Source organism: Antechinus flavipes, chromosome 2 (assembly GCF_016432865.1).
Source record: "Antechinus flavipes isolate AdamAnt ecotype Samford, QLD, Australia chromosome 2, AdamAnt_v2, whole genome shotgun sequence".
NCBI classification, from domain to species: Eukaryota; Metazoa; Chordata; class Mammalia; order Dasyuromorphia; family Dasyuridae; genus Antechinus; species Antechinus flavipes.
The window spans coordinates 19,875,960-19,890,891 of record NC_067399.1 but is presented as its reverse complement, the minus strand read 5'-3'; positions in this window follow the sequence as shown (position 1 = coordinate 19,890,891).

The following is a 14,932-nucleotide window of genomic DNA, read 5'->3' as shown; positions in this document are numbered from 1 at the left end:
AGCTGATCATCACATAATCTTGTTGTCGCTGTATACAATGGTTCTGCTCACTTCATTTAGCATGAGTTCATGTAAGTCTCTCCAGTCCTCTCTGTAATCATCCTGCTGATCCTTTCTTATAGAACAATAATATTCCATAACATTCATATACCACAATTTCTTCAGCCATTCTCCAACTGATGGGCAGCCACTCTGTTTCTAGTTTCTTGCCAATATAAAGAGAGCTGCCACAAACACTTTTGCACATGTGGGTCCTTTTCCCTTTTTTATGGTCTCTTTGGGATAGAAGCCCAGTAGAGACACGGCTAGGTCAAAGAGTATACACAGTTTAATAGCATTTTGGGCATAGTTCCAAATCTTTGCATGTATTTTGAAAATAAAAAGCTATTATTTCTTAATCTTTAGCCTAGGTCATTCCCCATTGCTCCTTACTCTGGTTAGTTCAATCTCTGGTCAGTATGAAACAATGTAAATCATACATCCGTGTGATGTTTCTTAGCTCCATTATTTAACTCCTGTACAACTGTGGGCAAATCACTTCCCTCTTCTGTGCCTTAATTTCCCCTTGTGCATAATAAAAGGGTGCTGCTACGTTACCTTTACATTCTCTGCCGCCTGTCGGTCCTTTTATGCCATAGAGTGCCAAAACATTCTGTTAAAATTGGTCGTTTGGGTGGTTTCCAAATTCTTGCCATTATAAATAGCATATGTAGACTCAGATAAAAGTCAGTCAGTCAATAAACAATTATTAAGCGCCTTTACTATGTGCCAGGCACTGTGCTAAGTGCTGAAGATACAAAAAGAAGAAAAAGATAATTCTTTTCCTCAGGAAGCTTTCAGTCTAATGGGGAAGAATATCGATGCAGTCAAGTCTGAACACCCTGATATGAGATAAAGAACAAAGAGCTGGGCTTTTGAAGGCCAGAGGGAAGTCCTGAGGTTTGGAAGGATAGATGTCAGCCTGTGGCCAGAATGGGGGAGGTATAAATCCACCAGGACATCCTCCATCAGCAGGTGCCTGATTGGGGAAAGGAGGGAGGGTGATTGAGCAGAGACACAGCCACAATTTCACCTGGACCAATGCTTCCCAGTATCTCATTCCCCATCTCCCTGGCCCCCCAAACTGGAAAGGTGAGTTCCCTTTACCAATGGGCTCGGGTATCTAATTACAGAGTTACATCAGAGCTCACCTTTCCTTGTTATCCTAAACCTTGGTGGGAGATAATGGTGACTTAAGTCATATGATTTGCCCTGGAAATTCAGGAGCTCAAGCTTGAATTATAAAGCAGAGGGAGAAGGGACTGGATGGGGAGGAGGACAGGGCAGCACCAGGCCGTTCATCCAGAGGATGGGGGACGGCTTACCTCTATCATGGTCGTGGGGCTTGTTTCCCCCTTTATTTTATTTTATTTTCTACTGGCAGGGAGAAGGGAGGGGAAGAGTATTTTCAACTAATCCAAAGCCTGGGGCATTGGGCCTCTGCTGAAGTTAATCACACCTATCTCCTTACCTGGCTATTTTGGGCAAATTACATCCCCTATGGAACACCAGGTGGCTTTCTTTGGCTTTCATTTTGCCACCGTATAAGGCAAAAAAACCTGGTGGAAAGTGATATTAGACATTGTAGAGGAAGCTTAGGCTAAAGTGGAACTACACCTTTCTTCCACTTCCCCAGACATAATCTGCAGATTGTTCCCTCTCCCCTGCCCCATGGTGCCAAATATCATTCGTTCCCCCTCTGCCACATCCATCTTTCTCTATTCACAAAGTCTCTATTCACAAAGACCTCTGGCCTGGAATATCGCAGTAGCCCCCAGACTCGAATTTCTGACTATTGGGTATCTCAAGCTGGATGTCTTGTAGCTATCTTAAACACAACATATCCCAAGTTCCCAACCCAAGGGTCATCCCCAGCTCCTCTCTCTCCTACCACCCCTCCTCATATCTAATTAATTACCAAGGCCTATCGATTTTATTTTTGTAATGTCTCTTTAATATACCCCCTTCTTTTCCCTAACACTTGCCACCCCTCTAGTGCAGACCTCATTTCCTCATAATGGGCTTATTGCAATAAGGCTCTCTCCCCTCTTACTCATCCTTACTCAGCAGATAAATCAATCGTCTTCAAATTCAGATCTCACTATGTCATCCCTAACCCCCATTCAATGAGCTTCTAACGGCTCCCTATTATTTCTAGGATCAAATGGAAAATCCTGTTTGGCTTTGAAAGCCTTTCATCACCTGACCAACTTCTCCCTTTCCAATATTCTTACATGTTAATCCCCTGAAAAAAAAACAAAAACAAAAACAAAAACAAAACTGTGGGATTCAGAGACTGGCTTCCTCTTCTGCCTTGAACAAGACTCCACCTTCTGAATCTGGGAGCTTTCATAGGCTGCCCCCAGCCTGGCATTCTTTCTCTTCCCATCTCCACCTCCTGACTTCCTTCAGGTTAAAATCCCATCTTCTGCAAGAAGAGTTTTCCTATGGCCCTTAGGCTAGTGTCTTCCTCAGGTTAATTTTCTCCAATTTTCCAAGCATATATTTTGTTTGTAAATAATTATTTGCATATTGTATTCCTCCAAGGGATGATGGGTTTTTTTTGTTTTGTAATTGTTGGGTTTTGCCATTCTTTATATCCCTGGTGCTCAACACAATGTCTGCAACATAACAGGTGCCTAATAAAGGTTGATTGACTGTCTTTCAGCCAATCATTGTAATTAAGGGGGCAACACAACATAGAAAAGGCAGCTTCAGGGCCAATGGCAAGGTCCTGGAGTCTTTAGGTTGCACAGTTGGGAAAGGATGATCCTGATGTTCTCTGTTTAGGGTGAAGGCTGCATGTGGCTATTAGAGCATGAAGTGGTCCATTCGATGGACTTTACCATCAATATCTGAATAAATCTGAATCAATATCTGAATAAATGACTGTAAAATATTTATTTGACAATTACTATGTGAAGAACCCTCTGGGGGTGCAGAAAAAAAAGCAAGCAAGACCCCTCTTGGGTGGGCCATTGGTGTCCCTTTCAACTAAATGATAATAACACTGACACTATCTGCCCCACAGGTTATTGGGAGAGAAACATTATAAAAACTGAGCTTCCTATAGCAATGGGAGCACTTATTGTCTGCACACAGTACACACCTTAAGACATATCTTGAAGCATGGCCTTGTATAGCAATAAAAGATGTTTTGTATAATGATCTATTTTTAATTTTGTAATAATTTTAATAATAGGGGGCAGCTAGAGGGCACAGTGGATAGAGCACCAGCCCTGAAGTCAAGAAGACCTGAGTTCAAATCTGACCTCAGCACTCAATACTTCCTAGTTGTGTGACCCTGGGCAAGTTACTTAATCCCAATTGCCTCAGCAAAAAAGTAATACTAATAATAATTTACTTTTGGTTAATTTTATGATTTTTTTTTTTTGTGTAAGATATCTTGTATAGAATAGCAATCTAAGCGTATGCCTTCAAGTCTTCTCTCTGTAAGTAGAACATAAACAACTTGAGGGCAAAGTTTGACACTGTTGTTTAGGTTCACACAATGCAATGGATGCAGGAAACACTAATTTTTCTTCTCCAATAATCCACTCCTCCATCAGAGTCGTCACAAGGCTGGGGAGCTGAGCCATGTTCATTTTGAGAATTTATGGTCCGCATGATTGACAAGGTTGTATGTGGGGCTTCTTTGAAAGGTGGTATGATGGAGATGGACAGGAAAGCTCTCTCACAACGTTCCTACCAGTCACGGGAAGTAGCTCTGTGGCTAAGGGTACTCAAAACCCTTTGACTTTTGTTCCATTAAATGATGCAAGCCTACATGCACGCGTGAGTATGTTTGCTTCGAATGCATGTATCATCTGTCTGGGTCTAGTTAATAGAGAGTCATTGGAGAGGAACTCACAACCTTTGGCTTTGAATAGATGATGTCCCGAAGTTTAATGAGAATCTAGGTGGAGCTTTCGGGGGGGCAGTGCTGAAAATGCTCAGACTGCAGTGGTGTGGATAAATAAATGAATACTTGGGCTGAGTATGACTCCATCTGTGTTACCTTGAGTGTGGGGAATGGATCCTTTAAGACAAGCTTGTGGAGACCAGTTGAGACTGGAAAAGCTTTGTAGAAAACTGCAATAAAAAAGCCAAGTTTGGCTTTAGTTATTAGGAAGAGTCATAGCCTAGCTTTAAATGAAGTCACACCTCATCTTCTACTAATAGTAACATCTAGCCTCCTAACTTCAGGGTGGGACTCACCAAAGGGCATTTGGCCTTGCCTTTCAAGCCCAACTTAGTCCTCCTTTTTGGAGGATGGAGATCAGAGAGTAGGAGTACAAACTGCTCCACTTGCCTGAGAATCATGGGAGGCTCCCTCTACAAACATTGCAAGTGTGCTCTGAAAGGATGCTTCAAGAAAGCCATCAGATAATCAACCATCATAGGAACTGGGACTGCCTTCATAGGAACTGGGGCTGCCATCATAAGAATGGGGGTTACCATCATAGGAACTGGGGCTGCCTTCATAGGAACTGGAGCTGCCATTATAGGGACTGGGACTACCATCATAGGAACTGGGGCTGCCTTCATAGGAACTGGGGCTGCCATTATAGGAACTGGGGCTGCCATCATAGGAACTAGGACTACCATCACAGGAACTGGGGTCACCATCACAGGAACTTGGTTGGTTCAGGATCCCTCCACTCAGGGTATTTCTTTGCTACCCTTCCAAACCTTTAAATATCCCTAGTACTAAATGACCTTTTCAGCCTCAGTTTCCTTATCTGTGAGATGAGACGATGGTTGGAATTCTCTCTAAGGGCCCTCCCTAACTCTAATTATGATCTAGGAATTTTCTCCAAAAATAAATATCACTTTTTTGGTTTACATGTTATTTTCCCAGATCCTACTGTTTAATTCACTTTAATTTAATCCAATTCATCATTCGTTAGGCCCCACTATATGTCAGGCTATGTGCTAGGATATAAAGACAAAAAAAGGCAAATAAATCCCTGCCCTCAAGAAGTTTACATGTGATTTGAGGGATACCACAGGTAAGATGATATGCAAGAAATATTCAAAGTAATGCAAAGTCATTTTAAGAAGGAAGGAATATTAAAGAGGAAGGGGAAGGGGAGATAAAGGGGTGGAGAAAGAGAGAGGACAGGGTGGAGAGAAATAGATAAAAAAAAAGTCCCATAGGAGGCAGAGGCAACATTATGCTGAGTCCTGATAGAAGAGAGGAATTATAAGAGTTGAGAAAGGAATTAATGATAGGCATTGAGAACAGTCAGTGCTGAGGCAGAGATGGGAGATGGGATATCTGATTTAGGGACCAAAAATAGACCTGTTTGACTGAAACCGAAAGTGTATAAAGGGAAATAATGTGAAATCAGACTGGAAAAGTATTCTGATTGTAAAGGGCTTGAAAAAACAACAGGCTGAAGAGTCTGTATCATATTCTTGGGTTCTAAGCACTTAGCCCAGTGTCTTGCACATAGTAGGTGCTTAAAAAAAATTTGTTGACTTAATGTTGAAGTCAGGGACTTCACTATTCATCATTCTGCATCTTAGTGCCTAGCACAGGGAGCTCTCAATCAAGCAACAATCAATTAAGCAGTGTTAATTGTCTCCTATGTGCCAAGCACATAGTAGGACTAAAACAAAGTAATCCCTGATCTCAAAAAATTTGCAAGTTTGCTGAGTTTAGTTCAACTTCCTGCTCTGGTTAAAGCACTTAACTTCTGTGGGACTCAGTTTCCTCATCTGTAAAATAAAGAGTTAAGTTAAAGCTTTCAGTTCTAGCACAACAATCCTGTGATGAAATTCTTATCTGAAAAATGAGGAGTTTTGAACAGATCGCTTCTGAGCTGCCTTCCAACTCTCTCTCTCTCTCTCTCTCTCTCTCTCTCTTCTCTCTCTCTCTCTCTCTCTCTCTCCATATATATATATATATATATATATATATATATATATATATATATATATATATATATATACCTCATTAAATTTTTCCAGGTAAGCTTTCTAGGTGTCATTAGGTCTATTTAATGGGAGAGAAGCCAAGGATGAGATTTCTCTAGCAGTCATCCGGTCCAACATCCTCCTTTAATAGACAAGGGAACTCGTGCCCAAGTTGAAGAAATGGTTTACTAAATGTGTAGACCTCTCTGAACCTGTTACTTATCTCTAAAATGGGGATGCCTTTTGAACAGATCTGTATCAAGGAAGTATTTCCCATTTCCCTGCCTTATTAGGCAGAGCAAGCTGACCTCAATTCAACTTTTTCTTGATGGCACAGAGTCATCATGAGTAACATTATTAAGGCTACATTGTACGCAGGGAAGCCCTCAAGCTTTGTTCCCTGACATTTTGTGATCTAGGAAGATCCTTCTCGATCTGAATCAAAGGCAACAAATTTCAGGTGGCTCTGGACTCCATTTCTTCCATTGTACAATGGAATCAATATATTCCCTTCCAGCTCTAAAGTCTATAAAATAGAAATCTATCCATTTTATGGAAGGGAAAGCAAGGCACAGAAAATAAACATCCTTAGTCCACACTCTTATTTGCAAAATACGCTTTTTACTACAGACCTTCGAGATTGATAGTGAAGTATCCTTTTAGAGATTTTATAGGTAAGGAAAGTGAGACCCAGACAAGTTAAATGACTTGCTTAAAGTCACACAGTGTACACTCCAATTTCCTGCCTCAAGGTTCCAAGTTTTCTCCCTTCTGCTCCTGAGTGAATTGGTAGCAAAGGTAGGAGTGTTGGATATAATTCTATATTCTTTTCGGCAATTGGGGTTAAGTGACTTGCCCAGGGTCACACAGCTAGGAAGTGTTAAGCATCTGAGGTCACATTTGAACTCCTGACTTCAGGGCTGGTGCTCTATCTATGCTTCTATATTCAGTTATTTTCCCTCCCCAAAGAATTCTGGCCTTGCGCTGCCCCTCCAGCCCATTCCGAAAAAGGAATGCTTTTATTTGTCCCCTTTCCTCCCCTTCCTTGTCTTCAGTGTGCCTCGGGCAGCAACAAGAAGAAAGAAAGGCTGTGCAGCCAAACTCTGCTCTGGCTGCAGGAAGTGAGCGTCTGCGAGATGTTATCGCTGACTAAGGTTAGAGTGACCAGCGGGAATTTAAAACATCTGACACATTCTGAAGGCCTGCACAGAAGGAAGCCTCTCGCCCCTCGCTGGGCGCAAGCCAGCTGTATGCCGGGAAGGCAGGAGCAGGGCCCCAGGAGAGCAGCCAAACGCAGTCACCGTGGGGAGAGGCGTGGCTCAGCTGCAAGGGGAGAGCTTCCAGATACGGACCCTCTGCCCATTCTGCCCCATCCTCACCGAGTGACTTTCAGCAAGAGAGGATCATTTGGGACTTGGAGAGCAGAGTTCCAATCCCAGTTTTGCTACCTCTTCCCTTAATTTTTTTATGTCTCCAAAGCCCTGTTTATAAAATTAAAACAAAACAAAACAAATCAGGGGCAGCTAGTTGATGCAGTATTTAGAGGACAGGTTCTGAAATCAGGAGAACCTGGGTTCAAATGTGCCCTCAGATGATTGGTGGCTGTGTGACCCTGGACAAGTCACCTAAGCCTAATTGCCTCCAAAAAGGGAATGAGAAAATACATTGACTTTGGAGCCGAGCAAGTTGGGTACAAATTTTAGATTTACTATCTGTGTGATCATGGGAAAATCATTTAAGCTTCAAGAGTCGAAATTTCTTCCTTCATAAAATGAGGGTGTTGGATCCAGTGGCCTTGGAGGTCCCTTTTAGCCCCCCATCTATTAGCCTAACAATAAATGATCCCCGAAGTCCTTTCTAATTTTAAATCTATGATCTTAAGTCATTTGACCTAGGCAAGCCTCAGTTTCCTCATCTGTAAAATGATAATGATATTAGTAGTGATGTGGGAAAGATTTCTTTCTAGATTCCCACCCTCTCCTAGTTAATAATGTAAATTACCCTTTAACTCACAAATCCTGGTGCGGGCCCCACCCGGATCTGGGCCAACTTTGGGGCTCTACCCAGAAGCCCCTTGAGCTAAGTCTCCCATTATAAAAGGGAGACATTGGGACCCCCTCTTTGCAGAGATTCCAAACATGCTAGCCATGTGAGGACCCTCTGTCCAGTGCCCTCCTTATCTTTACCTTCGCTATACTTTAACCTTGCTTACCCAATAATAAACGTCTTTTATCAATCTAGCTCTTGGGCCAATAAATGCTTTTGTTGGGAACTCGCACGGCTACTAGACCCCATTTACCGCCGTATCCAAGGGGGTTGCAGGGGAGCTTTGCTTGACTCCCCGTACCCCAAACTTGCCACTAGATCTTAACTTAGGTACCCCAAAGCTAGACCTCAACATTTGGTTCCCTGATGAAACGAACCCCGGAAGCTAGATAATTTGGCGATCAAACTGGACCCCAACCTTTTCGGGGCACTCAGAACCAATCTGGGTTTTGAGGGGCTTCCTCAGTATTCTTCCGGGAAGAATCTGCGTTCTTTCTTTGGTCTCACTCTATCTCTAAGGTAGTGGGGAGAATATCTGTGTTCCGTCTCACCCTACTTGCATATCAGGTGAAAAGGCTTCTATTTTTACAGATACCAGGACCAGGCAATCCGGAACTCTGGACAAGGGAAAAGACTTTTTTTTCTTTCCTTATCTTGCTGTGAATACCCAAAGCCCTCTGGTCGGGCTTGGGTCGTTGTGGGGAGCTCTGAGCTCTGGCACAATTCTTTAGGAATTGCTGCGGATTGACAAAAGGCCTTCTTTTGTGGGCTCTCTGTCTCTAAGAGATACGAGGGAGGCTGCAAGGATTTGGAAAAATAAAAGTTTTTACCTGTCCACCATCTAGACACTCTCCTGCCTCTAAAATCTTTCCTGGAGCAGATGCTTTGCTTGAGGAAACTCGCTCTGTCCAAATCCTTTAGAGAGATAAAAACCCTTCCTTTGCATCTCAATGCATTTCTAATCTTTTTTGGTCACCAGATAGTCCTGCTCTCCAGCAGGAACTCTGAGACACGAGAGGAAGTGTCTGTTTAACACTCCCCCCCCCACCCCCCAGACCAAGGAGACACGTGGCCGTTCTGGGGACCCCACCCATCTTGGGGGGCCCAAGCCAGCGCTCTTTGTGATCTGTTCTGGGGAGAAACTTAAGAGGAGCCATGTTTGAACCCTTCTCCCACACCACTGTTAAATGCAATGGAGTCTCTAACAGTCAGGCTGTAGCCACGAGGAGAAAGGTCATTGAATTGGGGTGAGTTTGGAGAATGTCTCTGCCCACGGCTGCTACTCCCTGGACAGGGGTAAGCGGTCTCCCCTTCAGGTTTTGCTCTCCCAGCAAAATTTGGGGGCTTAGATGAGCTGTCCCGCCTTCAAGTTCCAACGTGGAATCCGCCAGAGGAGCCCTCGCCATTCAAGATGCACTGCGCTGCGTAAGATGGCACCTCTTCCTCCCCCACCCTCGTTCTGGCCTTTCCTCCCCTTCTTCCACGGAGTGTAGAACTCGAGGCCTGTTTCAGACCTCTCCCATGTGGCTTGGTAACCTGCCCCCTTCTTGGGGTTACTGTACAGTGGGGAGATTGGGGACTCAATCTTAATCTTCTCAAATCTCCAGAAAGGTTTTCACCAACTTTTAAAACAGAAATTTGCTAGTAATTTGGACAAGTGGGCCGCGCCCCTCCCAGACTTTTACCTGGCTCTTAAAGCCGCAGCTTCCAGCCCTCAGGAAGTGTGCTCATCCCATACATCTTAAATGGGACTCAGTTTCCCTGATTTGGTCATCCTGCATTAACTGTAGAAACCTCAGAATGACGCTTTTGCATGCTCACAAGGCTGTCTACAAGGACGGGGGATTTTAAACTGCTCTCTTCTTAGCTGCTTGTGGAGAGATAACCCAGGTAAACCAGGCTAGGTCTGTCTCTCTCACACTTTCCTACCTAATCCTACAGGTGGGAACTCTTTTGCTCCTAATTTTCTTAGTCCTAAGACCTTTTCCTCTTAGCATACTCCGTTCTATTTTCTGGATTGGCCTTCTATGTCCCTGCCAACAAAGGGCTTTTTTCTTGTGCTCCAACCCTGGCCAGGTTGCAGCTTCAAGAAAGACCTTTGGAATGATGGCTGGGGAATAAAATTTTAGGTCAAGGCAAATTAAATTCTTTAAAAGATGGCTTTTTTTTTTTCTTTTCTCCCCTCATTCCTTGACTGCAGCAAGAAATGAGTTAATGGGAGAAACTGAAGCCATTTAAGAATTCGGTGAATCCCTTTAAGAAAGAAGTCTATCTTTCTTGTGTGCTTTTCTCAAGTTCTCTAGATTTGTTTCCTGTTTTCCATCCCCCATTCTTTGAGAAATTATTGAGGGACTAAGATGGGAATATAAAATATAGGTTATTAAAACAAAATGCTGGTAATTTACCTTCCTACTTAGATGGTGTGTTTTCTAGAGGTATTGGGTAATTTGTAACTGAGTTATGTCTTAAAATTTGTCATCTCTTTTGGGCAATTATAAGTTATATGAAGTTTGGTTCAGTTAATCGCGAACCTTGAAGTTTAAAGTTAAAAAAAAATTTTTTTTGACTTAAAGATCTGTGTAATGTTAAATTGAAAATTATCTACTTAGGGACTGCAGCTAATATTTGCTGGGAGTTTTGAATTCAGGTGTGACTGCATAGGTCATAAGGTGGAATGGTTAAAACTTAAGGACAGTTACCTGTAGTACAACTGCCTTAAATAGATATTTTAATTTGCGGCCAGACTTTGGTTGCTGCTAACCTTTTTACTTCCTGGGGCTAGAGTTTCTTTATCTAAAGGTTTACTTCGCCCAAGTACTTGGGGCCACTTCCACCTTGCCTTTTGAGAAAGTTGGGAATCTCATGGCCCTGATTAGGCTAAGGTTTAGGCCTAGAGCCTTTTACACTGTGTGTTGATGGAAGGCAGGGCTATCTCTGGAACCCCAATCCTAGGCCTCTGACTTACAGCTCAAGGAGCCCAGGGGCTATAGAATATGCATACCTTCTAGAGTTAAGGAAGGAGCTATTGAAATGGAGAACACACCCACTCCTACCACATCTGTCCTTTGCTATCTTGCCCTCAATGTTGGTGGCCCTCTTGGGAGGTTTCCATGGAGGCAAACCCACCACATCATGCTTCTATAACGAGGGGCGGCTCAAATTCCTTGGCTAATTTGAGCTTGCTGACAGACTCCGAGAGTCTTCAGGAGGATTCGTTGCTCATAGGACGCTGTGAGGACGCAATCCTGTTTTTTTTCTTTTGGCAAATGGCCCTCTGGGGGAGCCTTTGTGACACCTTCTAGAGCCGTCTACAAAGGTTATGTTATAGAATGGGAAAGTTTTCGGGTTTTGCCAGGAATTAGCTTTCTTCCCCATCCCTATAGAGATTTTAAGCTGTCTCTTATTGCAGAGACAAACACTGGGCTTGAGAAAAATGTCTCATTCTCAACACCTGAACTCTGAATAGATAGCTGAATTCGAATGTTTCTGGACAAGTCCATCCTTTAAAGTGCTTTTTTTTCTTTTGAATCTTGGGACTGATTAACACTTATGCCCTCAGGCAAAAGCAGGTGAGCCAAAACACACTCAGCACACTTGTCTCTTTTAAAACTGAAAGACTCAACCTAGTGAAGCCTAGAACCCACCCACCTCTGGAGTCCAAAACCTCAATGTTTCTTCCACTCTGCTACTAACAGCTGTTGGTTTCCCTTTAACTCTAACCTGAGACACTGAGCTCTTTTCTTCTCAGGGCAACTTCTGCCTCCTGAAAAATCATTTGGAGCAGAAGTGCCTTTTAATACAAATCTCTCCCAGACTCAGTCCTATAGGTGCCCTGGAAACTGTCTGAGGAGACCCTAGTCTCTGTCCTGAGTTTGAGCAGGAGGAACAACGGAGAAACTGCGTCACACCACAGGGGCTGAATTGGCCCCCGGCGTCCTGCTCCCCGGTAGGGAATTGGGGTCTGGTCCTGTTTCCTTTTTATCCCAGGACAGTCCCAACACCTCAGGGGCCAGTAAGCTGGGTTGGCAGTGCTGAGATACTTTGCACTCCCTCTGACTCCTTCCACCCTTCTCCCATAAGAGTAGAGAAAGTGGGGGGAAGGCTTAGGATCTTTGCTTATTGAGGAACCAACTCTTTTTAAAGAAAGGCAGCACAGTTAAAAGATTTCTAAGAGCTTAAATTGCATTCTTATCTTGATTAGATATATAGGCCTCCAGTTTCCCCTGACTTCTTAGTCTGCACCCTGAACCAACACCAGGAGAAATTAGCTTTCCTGGAAATTAAGAGTGAAAGGGCTAAACTAGAGGCTACTTAATACTTTTTACTATAGACAAATAATCTTTTGCTCCCAGCATTTCTCCTACTTCTCCTTGTTAGCTGGGCCATCACAGAAGGGACCTGAGGGATTTCCTGCTGTCGCCATCTCCACTCTAGATGACACCCTGGTTTTAACCTGCTCCCAAGATCTGGGCTTCAACCTTTGGACTCTCAACTGCCCTTCAGCCTGGAGAATATGGGACAACTGACTGGGAACGACCGACCAGGACACATACCCCTTAGATGCCCTGCTGTCATCCCCAAACCCCACACTTCATGCCTCACCTCCTGGCATGAAACCCCAAATCTCTACGCCCCTTACCAGTTCAAAGCAGTAAGAGGAGATCTGGCGCCCCTTTTCCCACATGCCTTTGGAGGTGACTGCTTGAGGGGGGGATAAAGAAGTGTGTGGGTCAGAAACCATTAATAAAAAAAGACTGGATAGATCTCTAGAAGCAAAGCAAAGTTTATTATACATTCTTGCGAGAATCGAGAATCGGGTGTCCCACCATTCGAGCAGACAATTGAAGGGAGGAAATACCTTAAGGGCCAGGGTCAAGGTTTTTAATCCCTAACACAAATTCCCCCTCCCACCACTGACCCTCATCCTTATTGGCTGAGGATCTTACATTCTAAACGAGGGAACTACCCAAGAAATTGAACTTGACCAATAAGTACATAGTTGCCCATATTTGGTTGAAATAGGGAGGATAACAAGAAGGGAGCTTAAGTATGTCCTTAGGAGAATAGCAGGGAGGAGACACTTTAAGTATGCCCTTGACTTAATGCTTAAAGTCCTTCAGGCCTACTCAAACTTTGAAATAGATGAATCCTTACTCGATTTTCCCAACTGTCTTGAAAGATCTCACCTTATCTCGTTCAGAGGGGACTCCCGAACATAGAAAATCCTCAATTTTGCCCCATGTCTTTTTCCTTAAATGAATTTAAGTTCCAACTGCTTGAGGGGGGAATGAAGTGGGAAAGATTCCTTTCTAGATTCCCACCCTCTCCTAGTTAATAATGTAAATTACCCTTTAACTCACAAATCCTGGTCCCTTTGAATTCCAATAGAAGATCCGGACCTGGCCCAGCCCCACCCGGATCTGAGCCAACTTTGGGGCTCTACCCAAAAGCCCCTTGAGCTAAATCTCCCATTATAAAAGGGAGATACTAGGACCCCCTCTTTGCAGAGATTCCAAACATGCTAGCCATGTGAGGACCCTCTGTCCACTGGACCCTCTGTCCAGTGCCCTCCTTATCTCTACCTTCGCCTATACTTTAACCTTGCTTACCCAATAATAAACTTATTTTATCAATCTAGCTCTTGGGCCAATAAATGCTTTTATTGGGAACTCGCACTGCTACTAGACCCCATTTACCGCCATATCCAAGGGGGTTGCAGGGGAGCTTTGCTTGACTCCCCGTACCCCAAACCTGCCACTAGACCTTAACTAAACCCTAATTTCATTTAGGTACCTCAACAGTAGTACATATGTTCCAGAGTGGCCAGATTACTTTGAGTCACTAATTGTGTGCCTTGCAATTATTTCCTATCTGTCCTGTATATAGTTTGCTTTGTATGTTGTCTCTCTGTTATGCCACAGTTCTCTTTAACTGTCCTGACTCAGTTTCCTTGTACAAGTTTCCCTTGTCTCAGTCTTCCTAATTACTCCCCTAAGCTGTAAATCTCCCTCTAGTCCATGAAGGCTGAGGACCAATTAGTCTAAGGATATAAATTGTTAGCCCAAGTAAGATAAACAAGAGAGTAGACCTCCTGATTATCTTCTGTCCTTGAGAATTTACAACATCCCTCTAAAATATTCCAAGATAGTTCACTGACATCTTTATCTCTGGGTTCCTTTTTAATTCATAGCCTTTTCCAGCTGGGCTTTTCCCGCTCTTTTTTCCTCTTCTTTGTCTCTAAAAGGTATATAAAGGTTAGAGATTCTCCATTCATTGCTGGAGAATGGCGGCTGGCTGTGGATGCTGGATGCTGGATTCTTTGAGATGATAGTCTCTTCCAGACCTGGGACCAACATGAATTCCTTGGTCCCAGTATATCTTTATCGTTGTCTGGCTGGACAATTTGAGACGAGAGTCCTGTCCAGTCAATCTTACTCTCCCATTAATAAAATATTAAAAACTCTCTAATCTCTCTCCTGCCTCAGTTTCTCTGGCATTACATCTCTTATTATGAAATAGCCCAGGTAATAGAATTCAAGACGGCCATAGTAATTCATAATTTAGAAATAATTTATTTGTAACTGGCTTAGATGGTGTGCATGGCCAGGACGGACCTCCAGAAGGATTCTGGCATGGTTCCGCCCCAACTGAAGTAGGGACAGCCTTATAAGCATTCTTGTTCACCCTTGCTGGCACCTTTGACATTAAACAGTGACTCGAGTTTTACAACAGGAGATTGGGGGTTTTACAGGATGAAAGGAGAATCCACTGGGGCAGATATTCTAACATAGATAGGGATCAGGGTTAGGCGACCACCTTCCCAGAACAGATATCCTTAGGAGCATTGTTGATCTGGCCCTTTGAAGTGCAAAAGAAGCCCCCTAATCTAGCTGAGCAAACTTTCTTCTGCTAGCCCGAGGCCTTT